This window comes from Cryptotermes secundus, unplaced genomic scaffold, assembly GCF_002891405.2.
Source record: "Cryptotermes secundus unplaced genomic scaffold, Csec_1.0 scaffold687, whole genome shotgun sequence".
Classification (NCBI taxonomy): Eukaryota; Metazoa; Arthropoda; class Insecta; order Blattodea; family Kalotermitidae; genus Cryptotermes; species Cryptotermes secundus.
In genome coordinates, this window is record NW_019720175.1 from 84,211 (window position 1) to 108,086 (window position 23,876).

Below are 23,876 nucleotides of genomic sequence, written 5' to 3' on the forward strand. Positions count from 1 at the left end.
TCGTACATAGACTCCCTTCTCGAGAAGCTATGAAACCGAGATTCGAAATCTCAGTCCTCTGAAACCAGATGGCTGTCGTGGCAACTTTAATTCTTAGGGTGTATGTAAACAGCCGCGTGTTGTGTGCTCGTTCTAAGGATACTAGTTTGCTGGCTGTGAAACGTCATTGGATGGACGTCGAAACAGTTTGTTTAGTTTAGATATCATTATGACAAAAAGAAAAGGCTGAGTGCTATGATAATGTACGACTATTGAGTTATCTCTGGAGTACTATAATGTGATTGAGTGCGGTGTGTCTACGCGCTCACCTGTTCACCCGCTGCAGGGGTGTTGGCTGGCAGGCCGCAGCAACAGCAGCACGTGGGTCCCACACAGAAGTGGTCTCGTGCTGTAGTGTAGCGCTGACAGTGCTAGGACGCAGCAGTGGTGCGCTGCTGTTGCTCAAGTCTCCATTCACACGGCAACCCTGGCCCTCCTTCTCTGCCCCGTTGTAAGTACGTAACAACATATACAGTTTCGTAATTTTAACATTGCTTTGTTACAATCCCGAAATTATTTTCTAAGTTAATATTTTCGAAACTAGGCAGTTGTTAAGTAAATACTCTTATAATTGTTTTGCATTAAGAATTAGTTGAATAGGGCATTTGTCAGTGAGATAAGTTGTTTATCGTGTACTTAATCCATTTGATCATCTGACAAGGATTGGTTGATCTACATCATCAGCCTAATATTAAGTACAAGCAAGTGTTTGTCCTTGACGTATTCTAGGTTATTATGATTAGTAACTGAATTGGTTTAGCACTTCCGTGTCAGACTTGTGATGCGTATTATGTTTCTTATCGATTTTGTAACCGATAACAATAATTACACTAAATTAGACTCGCAGAACGTAATAGCAGTGTATTTATTGTACTCATAATTCATTTTACAAGCCACAAGGATTTGTGCAGTGTCGGATTTTCTTCAATTAGGTGACATTACTTAGCAATTGTTTTACCGCCTTATTAAGTTCTGAGTAAGTCACAGAACGTGTTTTAATGGTGTTACGTGAGGCCTATCGATCAACTGCTTCCTTGTGCTTAATTTTGTAACAGACCATATTTCGTTCAATAGTCCGGTCCTAGTGATCTGTATTGGAGTTAACAATGAAAAGTAAAGGTGGATTCAAGTTAGGTTAGGTTTGCATAACATCTAACTTTTTAATTTATCTAAAAGTTGATTTTGAAATGAGTAGGCTATGATTTGAGATTGGCGACGGCGTACTTTGAAACAAAATCTGATTTCATTTTAAAAGTGTTTCATAGTTTCTCAAAATTTTCACTCTCTTGACATGTGGGGAGCCAGGTACGTTTTATGGTTTGTCTGAACATTTTACGGCGTAGAACATGAGACTTTTTATTTTCAGACGCTAAGAAATTCTGTTTACGTCACATGCGTTGTGATGCAATTTGACAGGTTCATTTTTATTGCTGCTCATCATGCAACTGTGCAAGAAATAATGCTCTGAGACACAGTGCAAAGAAGCCAATTTACGCTGTAAGGCAATGACGATTGTGAACATAAAGTACAACTGTCCTGGAATATAGATTCTTATAAATCGCTTGTAAACCGAAATGAGCAGGATAAGGTAGTTCTGTACTCTTCATCTGTACAGTACCTGTCAGAAGTAATCAAACTGCTGTCCTCTAAATAAATCAGATTATCTCAAAAATAACTCTATCCCCCAAAATAATACAGCATTGAACGTCACCCGTGTATCTTATCTTCTGAAGAAAGGTACTTTCATACATAGCTCTCTGAGTTGATTGGTTTAGAGATAGCGTTCCAAATTATATTTTCATATACAGGAGAACGCTGATTATTCGAATTAATTAGTGACAAAGGTGGTTCGGATAATAAAAAATTCGGATAACTGGATTAAATTCTATTCCACGAAAAACATTATTATATAACGTTATTATAATAAATGTACTTTTTTTTTCCTTGGCGCTACAGCCCCAGTGGGTCTAGGCCTACCTCCATGAACTTCTCCGTTCACTTCGGTTTTTCTAGATCTTACACATTCGGTAGGACTCCTTGGGCGGGTGATCAGCTCGTCGCAAGGCCTCTACCTGTAGACAAACACAGAAAAACGCACACAAACATCCATGCCCTGAGTGGGATTCGAACCCACGATCCCGGCTTCCGAGCGAGTGAAGACAGTGCATGCCTTAGACCGCTCGGCTACCGTGACCGGCATAATACATGTACTATTATAACAAAAATTAAGAAAAAACTTTTAATACGGCTGAAATATGAAAAATTAATAAACGTATTGTAAATTAACATTTTCCAACATTTTATTTGAAAAAGACCAGCAATGGTGTTTGTTTAACAGACGCAATCTTTGGGTGCTGTGATTCTGTTAACTGACAGTTCGGATAATGGACGTTCTACTGTACGTAGTTTGAATCTTGCGTGGTCACTATAAGCACTGAGGTCTTCAGCGATTTTCCTTAGTCCACTAGGCAAATACTCTGCTAGCTGCTTCAAACAGGCGACCATACATCGTTACAAATCCTTACCTAGTTGTCATTTACCACATTCTCAATATCATCTTCACACTATTCCTCTACTGGTCCCAACCCTGAGCCATATGAATCCAATCCACACTCATCTTCACAGTTTCAATAAGAGCCAAGCATTTGTGGTCTTGCCCGTAGTGCTACACTTCCTGCCACGGCCTCTCATTAGTTCCGAACATTCTCCTACTCACTCTGCTCCCAAGCACCCTGAGTTCCCGTCCCTCTCTTAATATCGCAGACCACATATTACACTCGCAAAAGAAAATTGCAAGTAAAATTATAGCTCTCCAGTTCGGCTTCATTGGCTCGATTTATCAAAGTGCTTGACAACAGCAACAAAGCCAATTTCAGGCAAGCACTGCAGGAGAAGTTGCAAATAAAACACGGAAACGTAAACTTACGTTAAAGCAGACAATGTATATAGGGAACGAAATAAGAATAACACTGCAGTAAGAAAGAGATTACATAAATAAAGTTAAGAATCCGAATGACCAACCCATGTACATTTAATTGTGATTTATTAATACATATAATACGCCTAATGCAGTTAAAGGCCGCGCGATCTACGTCATAAACAGTGTTCCCTCGCTCGAACGGTGCGATCGTGGGTTCGAATCTCAAGGCATAGATGTCTGTGTGTACGTTTATTCTGTGTTTGTGTTGTCTTGTATGTAGGACGGACTGATCACTAGTCCAAGGAGTCCTACCGTCTGTGTAAAAAGGATTACGAAACGAAAAAGAGGCCAGGACCGAACAAAGGGCTGTAGAAGCATTGATGAATGAATGCAGTTAAAGAAACCTTACAGGAATCGAACCCCTATTCCGTTGTAGACCAGCCTGTCGACTTATCTGTCGCGGCTCCCAATAAAAAAAAATACTACGCAATTCAATTTAGTGTCTGCCAACAGCAGTGGTCTGTAACAGGCAAACATTTAACATATACGCAATCAATACAAAGTGAAACGAAAAGAAATAATGCCAATTTAAATAGATTTATGCAAAGAAAATTGTATGCTCCAGGGAATCGTGTTCCTATTAAAACCTAGAAAACTGACACATTCTACAAGCGGCGATGTCACATGTGCCTCAAGGAAAGGTCCTTGCGCTACAGGTCACGGTAGAAATTAAAAGGTCCCTTTGTCCCAGACAAAGATATCCATGATACAGCAACATTACAAATAAATGGATAATCAAGATACCATTGTCTGGAATAAGTCGTTCTAAATTCCATACGTGCTAGAATCAAGTCATAATTGGCGAGAAAATTCAAACGCATAAAGTCGACTGCAACAAAAATTTTAAATTTTCTTGTGTGTTTATTTAATTTTACTCTAACTTGCCAATATGCAGTCAATCCAGGTGACCGAGGCGCATTCAAGGGTCGCCCGAATTAGAGCAATATACAGAACCTTAAGGCCTTCGATGGGAGAAAATTTCTTACGAACGAACGAGCCTTAGAAGGCGTAGTGCATCATAAAATACGTAATCTTACTGATGAAAATGCAATTTATTTCAAGCATCTTTCAAGATCTTTTACACAGTTGATAAGAAAAATTAAAATATCACCAGTATGATAGTTAGAATGGATAATTTTAGTCTTACGAGTAAACCGGTTCTGACGGTCTCTTCGCTTACAGATTTCTTATATTTTTTCTTCTACCCTGAAAATGGAGGCGATACGTTCCTGCGAAACGTCGGTTAACACCACATATACACGGTGCCAAATCCCAGAAAACTGCTTTCTTCATAGTCACCGCCGTGAAAGCCTCAAATCTTACAAAATAGTGTTAGTTTCCTGATGTTGAGGTCCTTGCAGTTCTCGATCCACAATGTCTGTGAAGTACAAATGCCTATATGTAGAAATTTTCAGTCCCTTACTGACTTCATTGCTCGACAAGTTTTCGGATCATCAGCAAATAATAACAAATTGGTGTAGAGACAGTGCATAGAGTCTCTCATATCTTTCTTTAGGCCGCTACAGGGCGTACCCTTGTTTCCCTGAAGATTAACCAATGCAGTTTTATTTAGGGGGGTGGTCTCCATAGAACACTGGAATTTTATCAAAATTGTTTTAACCGTTACCGAGAAAACTGGAATTTTACACTTGGGCCTCTAGTACAGGTACTGTTTCTTTCCTGAAGATGTCACTTATTTCTTTTACTTCGATTTATTCAAGTAAACATTGTCCATAAATTAATGAAATATAATGTGTTAAAAACAAAAATTAGACATCTGTTATTTTGATATTCGATTTAATAGGCCCTGTAAACGAACCTCAAAATCCTTGCATACTCACTATCAAGTCGCCTCTATGTGTGTAACAGTGCCCCAAGGGCTAATACTGTATCACATGCCTCTGAGTAGAAATAATGTTGCGTGGTAGTTTAGTTCTGGTTCGTCAAAACGGGAAAGTAAGTAATGCAATACTTCTCGCATACTTCAAGCATGGTTTCACTTCATTAATTCATTATAATCATCCAGTCTTATGACATATTCGTACACGTAAGCCCGTGCAGAAGACAAAATTTTTGTTGTCGTTTTCGAAACATGCCCTATTTTGAATTTTGTCCAGAGACCAACTAATCGGAATGTTGTAGTTCGTGATTTTTCTCATCTCTTGAATCATGCCTTAAATTAGGCCACGATGATTTCTTGACACAACTGTCCCAAACTGTCATTCTCAATCATCCGAACGTCTCATTCTAAGCCAGATAATTTCTGCAACTGATACAAAAAACAAACTCCGTGGTCTGTAGTCCGCAAGCGAACTACACCGACCGAGCGACCGCCGCTTGTCGGCGAAGTTAGTGCCGACTTTAATAGATAGAGGGTGTCGCGTGGTCAGCGCAACGGATCCCCACGGGCGTTAATCTCGGTTTTCTAGTCCGGAGCCGCTATTTCCTTAATAGCTCCTCATTTATCCTCACGAGGCTGAGTGGACCCCGTTCCAGACCCACTACTTCTCAGAAAATTTGGTAGCGCCGGGAATCGAACCTCGGACCTGTGGATCTGTAGACCACAGAGGCGATACCCCTGCAACTGATACAGCATTCATAAATAAACTGGAGTTTAAAGTTCTGTTGCAGTAAATTGTAAAAAAAATAAAAACGAATGTTTGATTTGACGTTCTCACATTGGTAAGTGTCAAGATTGTGGTCCTCTGGGTTGTGGCTTTCGTGTAGCTTGGTAGTTGGATACCAACATCTCTTCTACCCTGATGATGGAGGCACCAAGTTCCCCTGAAACGTTGCTGCGCATCTACCAATTTCCTCAGTGTCAATTCCCAGAATGCCACCGTATAAAAATGACTACATACTAGTAAGAGTGTAGGAGCAGATTGTAGAAGGCGCGGAATCACTGGGTGTTTGGTCTTCTTCAATCTTCCGGCATCCTAAAGAACACCAAAGAACACCAAAAAACACAAAGAACACAACATTTAGGAAAGCGGGTCTGTTTCCATCCTCAGGTGAGGGGTGAAAATCACCTTCTCTCTTGGGTCCGCTAGTGATTGAGGTTAGCTCTTTCTAACGGACCCAACAGAGTAAGGTGCTCCCTACCTCTCACCTGAGGAAGGAAACAGAACCAGTTTTCGAAACGTTGTCCTATGTAAGATTTGAGGTTGTCACTGCGGTGACTAGGAAGAATGCCGTCTTCTGGGATGTGGTGCCGTGTTCATATTGTGTAAACAGACGTTTCGGAGGAACGTATCACCTCCATCTTCAGGGTAGAAGAAAATATCCGCGAGCGAGGAATCAGCATGAGCAGGTGGTCTGGTCTGCAGTCACCTGCTCACGTTGGTTCCTCGCTCGCGCATTTTTTCTTCTACCATGAAGGTGGAGAAGATGCGTTCCTCCGAAACGTCGGTTTACACAATATCTACACGGTGCTACATCCCAGAAGACGGCATTCTTCGTTGTTCTATGTGTTCTTCAGAATACAGGACAATCGACAAAGTCTAAAAGCCCAGTAAACCCAAGAATGAATAGGGCGATTATTAGTTCCGGCATGCAACACCGTGTAGTCTGGTACACATTTCTGACATTTTCGAAGGAATTATGAAGCTGGAGGTGCCATGTTCCTCTTAAACTTAGGCAAACATCTGCCATACTAAGCGGCATGCCGCATAAGACTGCAATCTTCACAGCTGTTGTCCTGGAATCGCACAAAAATAAATAAGCTTGGGGTGAAACTCCTTTTGCCTATCCAAACAGTTTCCATTAGCCTTACAACACCAAGAGATTTGTAACAGCAACAAGTACAATTTGCTTTTTAGATAGTGAATGAGTTTCGCATAGATCCAGCGTTGGCAGAGATATGTGCACTGCAAATGAAACGCTGTTTGTGTCACACCCTTCCAGTTTGGCACGTTCCCTTCTGGTATTTGCCAAGTTGGAAGCTTAAGTGTTTCACAAAACTGCGCCATTTAAATCAAGTTGTTAAACGAAGTATTAATAGTTGCATGTACAAAGTTCTGACACGTGTCTTCTATCTGTGCGCCGAAGTTAGGATGACCTAATTTAAAAAAAAAGCAAAAAAACAAATGTCAAAAGTCGCATGTCCAAGGCTCTTTTTATTCTTACATAAAATTTCAGCACAGTTCTCCGAGCACGGCCACCACCTCCCTACCTTTCCGAAATGCATAAAGCACTCACTAAGCACAAACACAACTTATACATCTTGTATGAGTTCTCTTTCCTGACACGTATAACGGTTAGGAGGAAGTTCGTGCAGTGTACTTTGAACTTTTGTTTAAAATCAACTTTCTGGTCTTGCATTATGTTAGGTACAAATATTTTAGGATGATATTGGTTTGCCTCAGCTCTCTAGAAGTGTCACTGCAAATCGAAATTCATGTAATGTTACCTCAAGCACAAAGATTTTCTTAATTCCCGTTGTTGAGAGGTAGCTATACAAACTTCGGGGACAGAATCCGAATTGGTCTCGTTCAGTGTGGGCTACAAAATAGAAATTATTTGAAAATATATAATTTTAATAAAAAAGATTTAATGAAAAATTAAAAGAATTCCAACCAGACATGTAAAATATAAATTTACTTCCTCATAACAATCCAAGAATGTTGCATTTTGACGTGTGAGTGTGTGTTTATGAGGAAATTTGAATATCACGTCTGAATTAAATGTGTTCAGGCACCCAGACATTCGTGTGTGTGTGTCAGATCATGTTCAGCGTCTCTCCCACCAATTTCTCTCGCTTAACATGTTCTTTTTATTCATTTCTCAGCTAATATAAACAATTCTTTCACCAGAATGGAATACGTCATCTCAGAAATGTTCATATTTCAACATTTTCGGGGAAACTATTAACTCATTTTACAAGAAAATCTAGATTATCTCCTATGGAGCGTTGAATCAGCTGTAGTTGACAGACGTGTCCTAACCTTTGTCCTTTTCATAAAACTCTGTCAGCGCACACAGAGACACAGATCATTTAGACCTAAGTAAAGAGGCCCTTAATATGTACATCACTAAACTAAAATGAAAATCCCCCCCCCCCACACACACACACACACACACAAAATTTATGTTCGGTGTACCGTGCAAGTTCAGGTAAAACTGGTGCCACAGTTCAGATTATGTTACTTGTATACGGACCATCATGTGTGGCTAGTATTTTTAGAAATGGACCTAAATTTCATAGACCAAAAGTAATATTTTCATTATTGAGGATGCACTTGAGAACTTTCTCTGAAATGTAATGTACGTTATATAACCGTGAATGCCAGCACTGTGCCAGCGAACACAGTTCCGAAAATGTCATACATTAATTTTTCCATAATGAAATATAACGACGCCAGAACACGTGCATTAGAGACAATGCTGCCCGGAGTTCCATGTTAACACGAGGCTCTGAAAGTGTTTAGATCCTTTGAAGGTTTTCCTATTCACGTTCTGTTTGTGATATAGTTATGAGCCGTTACTGAAGCATTCAGGATCAATCCTTGCGAACCAGTCATTCCCACAGAATTGCGTGTGCGCAGAACATCACCTGTCAAACTTTACGATTAGCCTACTTTTCTTAATCTATAATGCAAATATAGTTCTGTCTGTATACTGTTCCTCCAGTAGAAGTTCTGAATTAAAATGTGTATGAAATACACAGAATGGCAATGACCGTAACACCAACTGCTGTCAGTAAGAACATGGCAGTCTCCTGGAAGTTTGAATGTAGTTCAATGCAGGGTTTTGCAATCCTGTGCGAAGTATTTCATTCGTACAACAGGAAATATTAATAACAGTTAGACAATTGTGATTATACGCGTTTGTGTGGCTGAAAATATTAGAACTTCTTGAGAAAGAAGAGGCTGTGAGGAAAATGCCTGATTAATATAGACACAACCCAGGAACATAGATCAGTTTTCTTCTGTCTCTGTGCCCACCAAGACGCATTAAATCGAGGAAGTGGGCTACGAAAACTCTGGGAGTAATACATCTTGAAGGGCGAACAAAATTCCGAAGTGTGGCATTGACTGAGTTGCTAAAAAGCACACAAACAAGCATGAAAGAAACATTATCATTTTACATTAGCAAATCTTGTTTATGGTAAGCTAGAGAGCAAATACGTGGTATAGCTTCCTTTGTTTCAGCTCCCAGAGTTTCATACGCGCCAATTACTAAGGAACTTCTGTAATTAGACAATGCTTATGTCAGCCACGAAAATACGGATAAACAAAAAGCCCAAAGATTCAAAACAATTTAAGTTTTTAGCCTCATCGCTTTATTTTCTGAGATAAGACGGGGGTTTCTATCCTAGACGTGCTGTAAATCTGTCTGCATCCCTAATCATTCTGAATCAATTCACGGATTTTCATGAAATGTGGTACGGATTTCATGCTACTGATGTTCAGTATATTTCTTCAATAACACGAAATGTCGGTCACATGAGAACAGTTTGGTCTAGAAGTAACGATGTAGACTTGCATTCGGGGGATGCAGGGTTAGAATCTCGACCTAGAAACCGGATATCCTGCAGTTTTACACTATTTTCCCCAGTCCCTGCAGTCATATTCCGGGATAGTATCTCGATTAGGTCACGACCACTTCCTTCCAGATCCCTTCCTGTTTGTCATTAATATGTCACTCCATCATCCAACGTTATATAATCTCGACACTGAAAAGCGTCGTTAAATTATCCACGAAAAGATAAAAAAAAAACACTTGAGAAAGAAGGCTTGGAGGCAGTACCACTAAATGTAGGATTCTGAAATGCTGTGTAGAGATAGATTTAACAAAAATAGCGACTTCTATTAAATAAAATTACATTTTCTTAAAAAAAAACAGAAGACTAAGCAAAGCCTCTGTTTAGCTTCCATGTTGACAATATTAACAAATGAACCATTCAAATAGTCATGTATTGTATTGTATTGGAGAGGGTGGGTTTCCCCATGCACTTAGACCAACTGTTGGTCCATTGTGCGTCCCCCTATTATATTCTACCAGTCTCTATACCCTACCGATACTGGTGCGTGCCATCAGTCCCGACTCAGCCAGCGAGTTCGGCCTCTACTGGCTCAGCGGTATCTAGATGCTTCCCCCATCTACCAGAGGCGTTAGAGACTACTGTTGGGCGGGAAATGTCCTGAATTTGGCTCAGTGGTCCCCTTGGGACATGAGGTTCTTTTAGTTGCCGTAAAGCTACAACACGGGACCCACGGCTTAAAGTCCCTCCCGGACCACTTGTTCCCTGAATTTTTCCGCCCTTAAAAATTCCACGACCTCCTCCGGGTTTGAACCCGCGTACCTTGAGTCACGAGGTGGGAACGTTACCCCTAGACTACGGAGGCCGCTAAATAGTCATGTAACATTTGACACGAAGAAACAGAAGCCTGCCTACTGTGTTTCAGGGGGTTCTTGGCACTTCAGAAACTGCTAAGATGCAATGACGCAGAACTTCGAGGGTATATCGGTGAAATGGGAATTGACATCACTGGAATGATTTCCATAAATTAAGATGCGTACCTGCCGAATATCGTTTGAATGACCAGATCAGGAAGGGTGGGATGGTCGGGATATGTAGCATGCATAGGCGAACCGAGTGCTGCATGCGTAATTTACATCGAGAACTAAAGTGGAAAGAGCACTTGGAAATTCTACGCACAAATGGGAGAATATTAAAAATCGACGTTGAAGGAAGAGATTATGAGGATATGAACTGGATTCAGCTGTCTCATGGTGCGTCCGATGGCGGACTCTTGTGAACATGGTAACGAACCTTCGGATTCCGTAAAAGGTTGGGAATTTCTTGGCTGTAGGATTGTCATTTACAGAGGCTACAGAAACAAAATATAAGTTTTGCTAAGTACGACGATCCTCTATTTATTTGGCGCTGTGTAACATGTATTACATGGGAGTATGTCCATTAGTGGGCAGTTAGGATTTGTAATGGGACAGTTTGGTCTATTTCTGAACCCAGAAGTCGCCCCATTCCCCTGAAGAACCTAAGAAAAATTTACTCACAGAAAAAAGAATGCCTGTCAGGGTAGGCGATAGTCCGGTTGAGTTTCGAACCGAATGTCTGCTCAATAAAAGTTCAAAGCGTCACCGCTAAGATGACTATTTCGATGTAAGGATGGAAACGGACTTCCGCTTGATCGTAATGCGGGTTGTACACCTCTTTGTTTCTTGCAACTGGAGCGACACGTGCGTGAGGAGAGTGTGTTACAGCGTGAGGGTCGTCTCGATTTTCACTCTTCAGCCGGAAGTCTTGTGTTCTGACACAATAGCTACACTCTACTCCAGGTTTATCACCTGTCGTACGGACGTACTAATCCATCAATTGCTAACGGTTCAAAGCTGGGACGTTCCTTGATGCTGCTGAAAGGATGTGCGTAAGCTGTCAGGACTCGACGCTGCGTATTGGTAAGGCCGCCGCTGTGAGGCAGTCTCGACACGTGTGGAGGAGCTCTGCTTTTAGCCTGATTGCACGTGTCTGAGCAATTTCAAGTAGTGAGTCTTAACAAGAGAGGCTTTTATCACTCGCTGATGTGTTCCTTGTCGGCCAGCGATGAATTGAAAGTCAAACCGGATGCATTTTCTCAGTGTTAACTCAATAGCAGTGAAATATGACGGCCCCTTTTTCGAATTTCGGGGCCAAAATTTCTCTTGCTGAAGAGTGATTTTTTTGTGTATTATCGAGTGGATTAGCTAAGCGCTTGGCAAATATCTGGCCTTTACCCTTTCGAAACACGAATGGAGACAGGCTTTCTTGACTCAAGTTTGTGTTTTGTTTCCGTCTGTTCAGCCAGTTGCCTGAATAATAATTTGAAAGAAGACAATGACAGTTCCTCCCCGTTCATCCATCCCCAAATAATCACTGCACATTTCACCATCGACATTACATTATGAGTACTATCTTCTGAGATATAACGCTGTGTAGTTCTTTGAAAGTCAACCGATGTTTCGGAGGAACGCAACGCCTCCGTCTTCATGGCTGAATAAGCGGAGCAAGAAACTAGAGTGAAAGCTGGCAACAGGTCTGCTTGTCACTTGCTTGCACCCTGGTCCCTTCCTCGGCTTCTTCTTCGACCCTGAAGATAGAGCCGATATGTTCCACCGAAACGTCAGTTGACTTTCAGTGTACTACACGGCGGTATATCACCGAACATAGTGAGAGACGTTACATTACGTCTGCAATTGCTACAAATTTTAACATGACGTAAAAGCCGACTGGATTACTCAGTGTGTTAAAATACACCACGACGGGTTTCTTATCCATGCGGATGACCTGTTAAAATCATTTTCGCTTCCATCAATCGTTGCTGTAAAGCTTAAAATAATAACCCTTTCAATGCTGATTGCTTTTGAAAACATTCCTCTGTAATTACTCGTACTTTCTCATAGCGGAGTATAATTTCATATTTTTGAAAAGCCTGGAAGTGCTGGGATATGTGCCTGTTACACAGCTCCTCAGACGCCATATAGATCCAGACTAGGCCTAGAAAGCCAATGCTTAGTATGGAAAGTGTTAGTACACCGCCATAAAATTTATGTATATAATAAGAGGCGGTTTATGATTGAATGTGTCTGTGGGAATGTGGTTCATGAAATGCAGGGACTTGGTTATTTTCAGTGTATAAAAATGGAGTTAGCCGTCCGTCTCGACGCATTATCCACAAAGTCATGTGAATGGGAGAGGAAAATGGGGGAAATCTGGGGGAAAATTAAAGTAGTAAAGCCTATGCTTATAACAGAAGAAAACACTTCAACTGGCGTTACACTAATCAATAAGAATAAATCAGTTGCAGAGATTAATTAGTGTGAATGGTATTAGTGATGAGGAACGACGGACGATACTGAATTACACGAAATATACGAGAATCTTCGCCGGTCACGGTAGCCGAGCGGTCTAAGGCATGCACTGCCTTCGCTCGCTCGGAAGCCGGGATCGTGGTTTCGAATCCCACTCAGGGCATGGATGTTTGTGTGCGTTTTTCTGTGTTTGTCTACAGGTAGAGGCCTTGCGACGAGCTGATCGCCCGCCCAAGGAGTCATACCATATGTGTAAGATCTAGAAAAACCGAAGTGAACGGAGAAGTTCATGGAGGTAGGCCTAGGCCCACTGGGGCTGTAGTGCCAAGGAAAAATATACGAGAATCTTCACATAAAATTAAACCTACTAACGTAATCTAACGGCTTATGTCCACACATCTTTCAGCTCTGATAAGACGAAACGTCACCGTTGAATGACGAAATAGTTTACGTATTATACAGCAGATCAAAGCTATCGAATGCGGAAAAAATACAGTACAGTGAGTGTAAGCAGGTTATTTATTTTTCGTCTACTGGGATTGTCAAATACCTAGATCTAAAACTACTTATATCAAGCAAATAAATGTTTCAGAAAATCATGAAGAATTTTAGTTCATGGACAAAGAGGCGTAAATAAATTTATGAAATAAACAATAACACTCGGCTTCAATGATATTATCTTCATTCAGTCGACAGTGCAAAATGCATTTTTAGCGCATTTACTGCGAATTTCAATGCATGAACCGCTATTTCACATTTTTCATTTGTAAAATCTGTAAACACTGTTTTCCTAGAACTATTTTCCTTTAACTGATAATAATACATTTATGAAAGCAGTACTAAGTTCAGATCGAAATCTTACAATTTTGGAACTATAAAAAGCACACAAAATGCAGTTTCTGCATAGACGAACGTAGCTATTATTGCATACGTATACACGGACTTGCAACGTATTGTAACGCATTTTATCAACGCGTTGCCTGGCAACAGACTTCCTATATATATCCGTGCTTTTGCTCGGAGCGGAACACATAGAAAACACAGTTTCCCGTCTATTGTTACCTCTATTCGTGTTTATGAAGCTGCCAGTAAAGTATACCTTCTGCATAAGGACGCTGATCTGCATAAGGCGTTAGATTTTATAAGAGGTTCCAAACAGAACTAATAACGCATACACGTACCTATCCACTGCATAGATTTTCATGTCTATAGACAAATTGCTATTGTTATTCTAATTTTATTTTTGCGAGCAACTTGCTACTTAGATGCAGATTCTGTATCCGGTAAAACTGTGGGATATAAGCTCAAAATTTCATACCGTCACCATGTTCATAACTGTTTTAACTGACTTACAGCGAGTACTTATTACATGTTGTGTACAATTCTGTTTGCAGTATACCCCCACAGTACGTTTACACTTCAGTTATTCGTTTGTTATTGCCAGCAGACTGAAAGCTAAAGACAATTTTAGTACGACCGCCATGTTCGTATTTTAAGGTAACGTTGTCCCTGTGTTGAACTAATTAAGCATATGAAGGAGTGGATATATATATTTTTTTTCCTTGGCACTACAGCCCCAGTGGGCCTAGGCTTACCTCCATGAACTTCTCCGTTCACTTCGGTTTTTCTACATCTTACACATTCGGTAGGACTCCTTGGGCGGGTGATCAGCTCGTCGCAAGACCTGGAGTGGATATCTAGAACTACAGTTTCTTTACATCGGCACTGGTCGGAGGTTAATGGCCAGCTCCACGCCCCTGCTGCTTTACCCTCGGGGAAAGAGCTCCCGGTACCCATTGGATAGGAGGTTGGGTGGACCCCAAAGCCAGTATGGGCGACTCGGAGAAGAGAAAATTCTTGCTCCCACCGGGACTCGAAGTCCGACCCATCGGTCGTCCAGCCTATAGCCAGTCGCTATACCGACTGCGCTATCCCGGCTCGTCATATTCGTATTTTATATTTTCTAAACAGAATATTTCTGCGTCATATTTTTCGAAGAGATGTTATCATACATGTTTTCAAAATCCTAAATTAAGTTGAATTCCTACCGCTCTCACATCACAAGTTCACGTCCTCCATGTTAGTATCACTGTCTGTAGGCGATTAATAAGCATAATGATTAGGTGACCGCCGGTAGCACAACATTCATCCAGAATTCCGTCGAAGTCAAGTTATCACGTTCGAAAATTGAAATGGGAAGAGAGACGGATACAGGCATAAGGCAGCTCCTTTTGTTAGGGGCTGAAAGTAGGTTAAAACGAATAGAAAGTGGCGCGCCGTAGGAGAATGTTGCTGACCTCGCTAGAGAGCATTAGCCGAAAAAATGCACGTGTATGCAAACACTGCACATCGACCCGAGTAAACAGGAAATTGCAGGCTGCAGGAGAGGACATTCACCTCAGGTGCAGGTGATGTTCACTGTACGCTTGTAGGCCGTGCGAGCGTGACCGGGTCATTTGGTATCTGACCAAAGGCAGCAAGGCGAAAACAACTGCTGGAACACCCGTTGAGAAGTCAGCAGGAAGTCTCATCATTCATTATATAAGCGTTTGCACTACTGACTTCCACAGCTTTCTCCCGTATCGCTTTCCAGACCTACATCTTACCGACTGATGATGAGTCGAGGCAGCTGTTTAACGCCATCTCCAACGAACAATGCGCAGAAATAGTCAATCGTAAACCGTCTCCCTTATATAGTATACTACGCTTCACACATATTCAATAAAATATTGTGGCGTGTTTGCTAGGCAACGCGACAAGAAATTACATTAAAATATATCTTACCCAAGTAACAATATGAAGGTGTGGAGTGGATTAATGTGGCTCAGGACAGTGTTCAGTGGTGTAAATATTAGAATACAGTAATGGAATTTCGGGCTTCCATAAAAGACAAGAGAGAGACTATCAGTTTCTCGAAGAATCTCTTCCAAATAATTAGTTATTTTTTTAATTCGCTAGTGTGGGGTNTAGTTACTAAATTGTTTATTTTGTGGAATGTTTTACGATACTGTCCGCAGTTGACTGTACTGCGTCGAATGATAGTATCATAGATGAATTCTGAATAATTTTGAAGGAATCATTTGTAGCCTAATCGAAATATTATGGGGATTGGGGAAATGCACAACATACCTCAGACAGTATAGCCAATGTCCTTGTTCAGATTCGATCCAAGTACCTCCCGAACGTTACACCTACGCCAGTCCTCCTTGGACGGATTAATTTTAAATTCATATTTGTAAGCTGCGCGATGTGTGTTTGTCTAGTCGTTCCCATGCTTGCACTGTAGGTGGAGGCTATCAATACCTTGCACTTTGCCGTTAACGGATCGGTGTTCCGCTGTTGGACTGACATGCACGTGCACAAACATGTGAAGGTGAAGAGTGTGCCTAAGTCTGCAGATTCTGAGCCGTATCGTCTGGATTTCTCATTCAGAAGTAGGACTAGTCTTCTAATGAGGTCCCATAGAATACAGAGTGTCCCAGGAGGAAAGTTGAATATTCCGGGAGGTCACTGTATCGGTCATTCTAAGCAAAATATACATGTACATGTATCATATTCCGAACGGTTTCCGAGATAGAGCTATTTCACTGTACAGTTCCAAAATTGTTGGTAAGAAAGGGATATTGCGTACTGTTTCTAATACCGGTCTCTATGATTCAAGTGGCAAAGTCGGTACAGTTTACCTAGTTTAATACATTTTCGAAAATTCCACGGTCAACATCAATGCACTTTGCAATAAGGACATGGCTGGTTGCTCGTCTGAGTGCATCTTGTACATCCAAACTACTGTACAGCGAAATAGCTCTATCTCGGAAACCGTTCTGAATGGGTCACGTTTACATATACACTTTTTGCTTAGAATGACTGATACTATGACCTCCCAGGATATTGACCTTTCCTCTTGAGACATCTTGTATAACGCGGTATAGTGCGGTAAAAGTAAACGCGGCCAGCAAGCAGATCACTTCTTACTTCAACCTAGCTTCTTGCTTGGTTTACACTTCAGCCCTGAAGATCGAGGTGATATGTTCCTGCGAAATGTCGGTTGGCTTTCGCCGAAATACATGGCATTATATCTCAGTAAATGAAACTCTTGACAAGCACCGCTGTGAGAACTTCAAGTCAATGGATTTCATCAGTTGCATTTGCAGGACAGTAAACCCTCGCTAATCCGGATCAGTGAAGCAAAAGAGAGCCCTAAAAGACAAATAAAACAAATAAATGCAAAATTTAATAATATAGATAGTGCTGATGAAAATAAATTAAAAATATCGCTCTAGAGCCTTTATTTTAAATTGTAAAAATGCAAGAAGCTGAAATCCAGGGACTCCTTCATCCAGCTCAAGCCAAACTTGGATATTTTCTTTCGTGGTTTCAGTCTCCAGCTGCCCTCAACACAGTCTGAAAGTCCTCTTGCTCCTAAATCCCATGTGTCTTTTAAAGTCATGTACTCAACTGTGAATAGAATTTTTCATTTTTCATATTTCGATTCTTATTATCCGACATCCGGATTAACTCTAACCGGATTAGCGAGGGTTTACTGCATTTATATACTGGCATTGCTTTGGGTATTTGTCGGTCACATGTCTAAGACATGAACTGTCTACGCTTGCTCGGACGCTGGGATCGTGGGTTCGAATCCCACTCAGGGCATGGATGTTTGGTGTGTGTATGTGCTTATTCTGTATTTGTGATGTCCTGTGTTTAGGTAGCGGCCTTGCGATGAGCTGATCACTCGTCCAAGGAGTCCTGCCGTGTGTGAAAAATGATTACGGAACTGAATAAGAAGCCAGGGCCCTGAATGGGCTGCAAAAGCCATTGAAAATAATATAATAGTATTTACATTGGTGAATCCTAAATTTCTTTATGCAGATATTCCACTTTTACATGTGCTTTATTCACACCTCCTGGTTCAACAGAGTTCACCGCAGTTCAGTAACGGAGCATTTCCGTGTTCTGCTCTGGAGACTGTGCGCTAATATCGCTTATAGGACATAACATTTCCTTTCCTCCCTCGTCCTCTCAATGAACAATTCGCAGTCATCATAATATCACTGCACGTGTCAGTGTAGTTGATACATCGTCGTTCAATATCTTTCTGCATATTCCGGCCGAGTAACGCGACAGTGCGTTAAAATATGTCCGTTCTGTATCTCCTCATATATTTTAACATGTAGGAGTGATTATAGACGGGGTTCGGATTGGTGAATGGATTTACTGATATCTTACAAGTCGTAACTACAAATAATTATAACGCTATCGTTATTTCCACATTTCACAAATCACTACACGCTAAGCCATCTCCAGCCTGCAGTATCTTCACTAGACGTTTTCTGGTAACGGCTTCTAACAATGGCTATTCCTATACTTCCATGTTCAAGTCCTCTCTGAACGGCGGCTCACTTCCAACTGCCTGCCTTCCTTACAACTGACTCGCGGCCATTTCACACCAACCTTCTAGTCTTCTCTTCACAGACTGACAAAGCACCAACCTTTTCACTTGCTTATAACATAACGGACCACGTAGAAAACACCGCTACTCTGTTGCATGCGTATCTATTAGAGCAGGAACGTGTTTACCGAGTGTATCTATTGGAGCAAGAACGTGTTTACCGATCCGTTCCATAGCAGTGGTCGTCTATTCTTGCTTATTAAGAATCTGCTGCCTAGCAACGAAAGTCCGGGGCTCGTGATATAGTCGATAGGCCAACAGACCAACACATCACAAAGAAAACACTCCTAGATCATAACATATGCCGGAAATTGTCCCTATTGTTACGCAGGCATTCTTTGCACTTCCGTGAAGCGTTCAAGTTCCTTCTCTTAAATATAGCAAACCTGAAACTTGAAACCCCGGTCTTCTCTTCAAGGCGTCTAAGGGATTTTCAAGAAGATTTTCAAGAACTAATCGCTGATTTCATCCACTTTCTCTTCAGTGAGCGCTCCAGAGTTCTGACTCGGCTCTTTCCTTTCATCCAGTAGGGAGAATGTCTGAATAATTTGATTTACAGTTTTATAAATGTTCTTTGTTTGCAACTCGGAACACCTTTAAAGTTAAGTTGGAATCTTTTCGTTGCTTATCTTAAGGGAATCGTACATGAACACTTGCTTCGAAGCCTAACTCTCGCGTGACATTTCGAGACAAGAAGCAATGGGCCTGTCTGAATGCTTAATACAGTAGCAGGGGATTGGGTTGCAGTCGGAGGGAACCTGCTACATAAGCTCGCTCTGCGGTAGCTGTTCGAAAATTTATTGTGGTGATATTGGAGACAAATTGTAATGTCTATAGGCTACTGGCCTTACGGCTAAGCCATGAGTCCGAGTTCATGCAGTGCAAGATGACGCGCATAGCCTGTGTTCCCTCTCGCCTAAGCAGCCGAAGGATTTTCGGAAAGTTCTTAAAGACATTCCTGTATAGTCATAACGGTACAAAGTCACATTCTTACTCTCTGACCGGAGCCAGGAGAGATCAGTAGAGCTGGATAAATAAAGTTTCGGGGTTCGATTCCAGAGAGGGTCATGAGATTTATCTCTCCTCTGCAGCGTCCATGCCTGCTCTGGGGACATCGTCCACGCAGTGGATACCGAGGGATGTTCATCCCCGCCTCCCAGCGTAAAGCGACCAGGGTTTGAAACTGATCATTCGCATGCATCTAGGGCCGAGATGCAAAATGCATGGAAACTAATTACCTCAATTTCTCCGTGCTTCTTCATTGCGTGGTGCTTAAATAGCATAGTGACAAGCTTGTCTTTACTTTCTCTCTGTGAACAGCCACGTGCCAGGTCACAGATGAAGTCACAGACGTACAGACCGTGAATGTGGTGGAGTTCTGCCTACTCATGCCTGTTTGCACAACTCTGGGGGCAGTGATAGATAAAACTGAAGGGACAGTGAGATGTTAATTAGCAAGAGAACACCGCAGAAAATCCTAGACCAGTGCTACTTTGTCCGCTACGAAGGTCATTTAACGTCACCCGAGACTGAACACGAGGCTCCGGGGTTAGAAGGCCAGCGTCTAGCCGCCTGACATATGGCACCGCCCTAACAACGATGTACCAACTGTAGGCCTGTAAGTGATTTATTAAATTAGTAATTATATATGAATGGTTGTACGCTAAATATAAGTTGTTATTTCTTAAATTCATCGTCAAGTAACCCACAACTTATTCACTCCTGCCTAACGCTGGAGTGACATTAAAATTGACCATAGGAATAACCTCAACCATTCTTAATCGTTTATTTCAAATAAATTTAGCAGCTGATACTAATACAACATGACCAGTGTTCAGAACAGTTTATCATGAAAGCTGTTGGTGAACTGTGCTGTTCAGAGTACTTGCTTGCTACCTGCTTGATGCTGGTTCCTTGCTTGGCTTTTTCATTGACCGCGAAGATGGAGGTGACATGTTCCTCCGAAACGCCGGTTGTCTTTCAACGTATTACACGGCGTTGTGTCCCAGAATATAGAATTCTTGAAGAGTACTTTTCTCTTAAAAGATTTTTCATTCATTATAACTGAGTTCTTCTGAGAATACCTATGTTTTCACCTGTCACATTAGGTGCTCCATCTGTGATTAGAAGACTAACTTATCCCATGTAGCTTATATGACTCAAGAGCTATTGACAGTCTTTCATGGAGGGCTTGAACGGCTGTACCTGTCACTGCTGCCGTTGAATGTGAATCTGTGATGACATCACAACCCTCACGTGAATTTGTCACGTCAGTAACATTCAGATGTCTGAACTGTACTGTGGCTGGGGCCACACGAGCGCACAAAATGCGTCCGTTGTAACGAACGTCGTGACGTCCGTTGTAGAAATAAACAAGAGAGGCGAATGCTACGCTTTCTTCTGGCTCCATTGCAGACAAGAAACTACGCACCGCATTCTGCAACTGTGTGGTGTCCTCAGCAACGTCCGTCATAAAGTACGTTCGTTACAACGGACGCATTTTGTGCACTCGTGCGGTCCTCCAGCTCTTTGAATCCGAGACTGTCCGAGCCATTCCGAACGCCCCATGCTCCATAAACAACCAGAGGATCCATGAAGATCTACAAATGAACACAGTGCTCAGTAAAATAAAGAAGTGGATTAACAAATAATTAAGAAAATCAGAAAACCACACTAATACACTAACAATGAAACTACTAGACAATAGCAAAACTACACACAGACTGAAAAGATAACCGTCGTAATCATACCAGACAGACCTGAGTAAAACCTCAATACAATAATTAAAATGATACCTACTCATTAGTGAACAAAGGAGAAGTATATGGGTTACGCCACTGGGCATAACTCATTCACGAGCAAGTATTTATTGAACATATACATTTATTGCAGATTCTGAAGATTATGTATATTAAATGTGTGGAAAAAACTGCTTTACAGTAACGTATTTATCAATTCGCTACAATTATCTTGCTTCTATGTAGTCAGTACGTTTTTCTTCAGCAGGAAATGAAACATGTTCTCCAATATCCGTTCCTTTACAACGTATTATATCGTATCTTCCTCATGTGGAGGCGGATTACAATACCCTCACCATAGCCATCCCACGAGTCATGGAAGACGATGAAAAGTAACCTGGTGCCTGGGGATTAACTGGGAAACAGTGTTACTGGGGAACATGAATACAGGGACCTGGTCCTCCAGGTTGGGGGTCGGACGAAAGGCTGGCACCTTGCTGTATATATAAAAAGAAATATTGTTGCGAAATTCAAAGAAGTGAAAACCGGATCGAATGTGGCAGAATCTTTTAAGGAAGCATGTGGCTCAAAAAGGACTGACTTGCTATTGATGATGATGATGACATACATGTATATCTATTGCAATGGTATCCACAATGCATAGTCAAAAGCTACTAATTAAACATTCACAATATCGTGAAGTCTTTCAATTGTGAAATTTGTTTTGTAGTATGTAACAGTCTTCTCTTTTATAAGCCGTTATATGAAGCGATGAAGTTTGATTAGAATTTCAAATGAACTACATGTTAGGCACATATCAGACCGATAAGCCCACATAGTGTCTGAATTGCAACATGCGGCCACATTGCGAGAGGAGGCCTCCACAGTATGCGTTCACATCTTGCACTTTGTGCAAAGACGGCATAAATAACCAACTATTACTTGTTTATTGCTAGTGGGGTGGGACTAAGTCCCTTGCACTGCGGCCAGTTCTGGCCTATTGTACCAGCCCCAGATGATAGGTGAGGGTGATTGTGGAGCAATTGGTGGAGTGAAGATTGGCAGGGGAAACCGAAGTACTCGGAGAAAACCTGCCCCAGCGCCACTTTGCCCACCACAAATCCCATTTGACCAGAGCCGGGATCGAGCCGCGGTAGGAAGCCAACGACTAACCGCTTGAGCCATAGCGCGGCCTCAAAAATAACCAACTAACTAACGAACTAACTAAGCAACCAAGTAACTAAGGAAATAACCAGATAATTAACTAACAAATAACTAGACGTGATTACCTAACTGCACGTAACGGAGTTCTTCTTGATAAGCTAATTGTCGTTAAACTAGTCAAGAGAATTCCTCGCTACTCACAGAAGACGAAGGCTCTCACAACGTTCGCAGCAGTCAGATTAGTTCAGCCCTCGCCGTCAAACATAAACTGTAAGAGTATCCTCCGCTCGAAATGTTTCATTCAGTTTTACACATCAAAATTTTGTATACACTTTTTGTCTCTCCCATGCATGCCACACTTTGGTGTTATAACCGAAACAATGCGCGATGAGGAGTAAACATGACGAAGCTGAAATGTTCTCGTCAGCACCGTGGCCTCAAACAATTATTAATATACATTTTTCCCTTGGAGGGGAGACCTATTTTCGCATTTATACAAAAGAAGAAGCAAAATTACATGTACGCGTATTTTTAATCTCAATGTTCTAGATGACAACTAAGAAGATTAACGATTCTGATCTGAACTCTAGCAAGCATTTCTCGAAAGCATCTGCTTTTAAATTCTTTATGAATGTTGTTTTGACTGAAGCAAGCATAAATAAGAGAATATCGCTAAGGACAGCCAATAAGGCAATATCCGAGGCTCTCGATGCAGGCTCGTTTCGCTTCATCGCAACCCAGTGGGGTAACAGTTGAAGAAGAAGAAGAAGAAGAAGGTGATGGGAAATTAATTTTAGTTTAACGAATTTCGCTTAACGAAGGGCTTAATGGAACTCGTCCATTTCGCAAAACGAGAAATTGATGTACAGCATTTTATGCTCTAAAATGCAAGATTCCTGAACCCCCTCGGCCAGACATTTTCCATTTCAGAGATGTTTCGTTTAAGAGCGATCATGAAGTACACATTAAGAGGGAACTGTTTGCAATGCGATACAGAAGAGGAACCGGGGCTTATGTAATATATCGTAATGTATGTAATACGCGGTCATAAATATTTATCCGAAATGATGGCACGTGTCAGAACCAGGGTCGATACAATGCGTTGCGGAAGACCACTCAAACACCACCAATGACAAGCCTACATACAAAAAAAAATACACTCATTTAAAAGACATTATAAACCTGTCGAAACGTGGTCTTTGACAGCACTCTCGGGATTCATATTAACATAACTTACTACTACTACTACTACTAGCGGCCTCCGTAGTCTAGATGTAACATTCCCACCTCATGACTCGTAGTACGCGGGTTCAAATACCCGGCGGAGGTCGTGGAATTTTTAAGGGCGGAAAAATTCAGGGAACAAGTCCTCCGGGAGGGACTTTAAGCCGTGGGTCCCGTGTCGTAGCTTTACGGCACGTAAAAGAACCTCATATCTCCAAAGGAGGTCACTGAGCCAAATTACGGACGTTTCCCGCCCAACAGCAGTCTCTAATACCTCTGGTAGATGGGGGAAGCATTATAGATACCTCTCAGCTAGTAGATCCGGTCTCGCTGGCTGGGCGGGACTGATGGTAAGCATCAGTACCGGTAGATAGAGACTGGTAGAAATCATAGAAGGAAGCACAATGGATCAATACAGGTCTAAGTGCATGGGGAAATCCACCCTCTCCAATAACTAACTAACTAACTA

The 23,876-nt window shown here is 41.6% G+C and overlaps 1 protein-coding gene across 2 annotated transcripts in view; it reads left to right on the plus strand.

Annotated features, from left to right (window-relative positions):
* Positions 1-391: 391 nt before the first annotated feature.
* Positions 392-23,876, plus strand: part of LOC111867853 — a 127,147-nt gene continuing 103,662 nt past the window's right edge. Inside the window, exon 1 of one of the 2 annotated variants that reach the window (XM_023858056.2) lies at positions 392-490. The gene's annotated coding sequence lies outside the window, so the exon portion shown is untranslated. Of the gene's footprint in view, positions 495-23,876 lie in introns of both variants that reach the window. The other variant, XM_023858062.2, reaches the window with a different exon arrangement.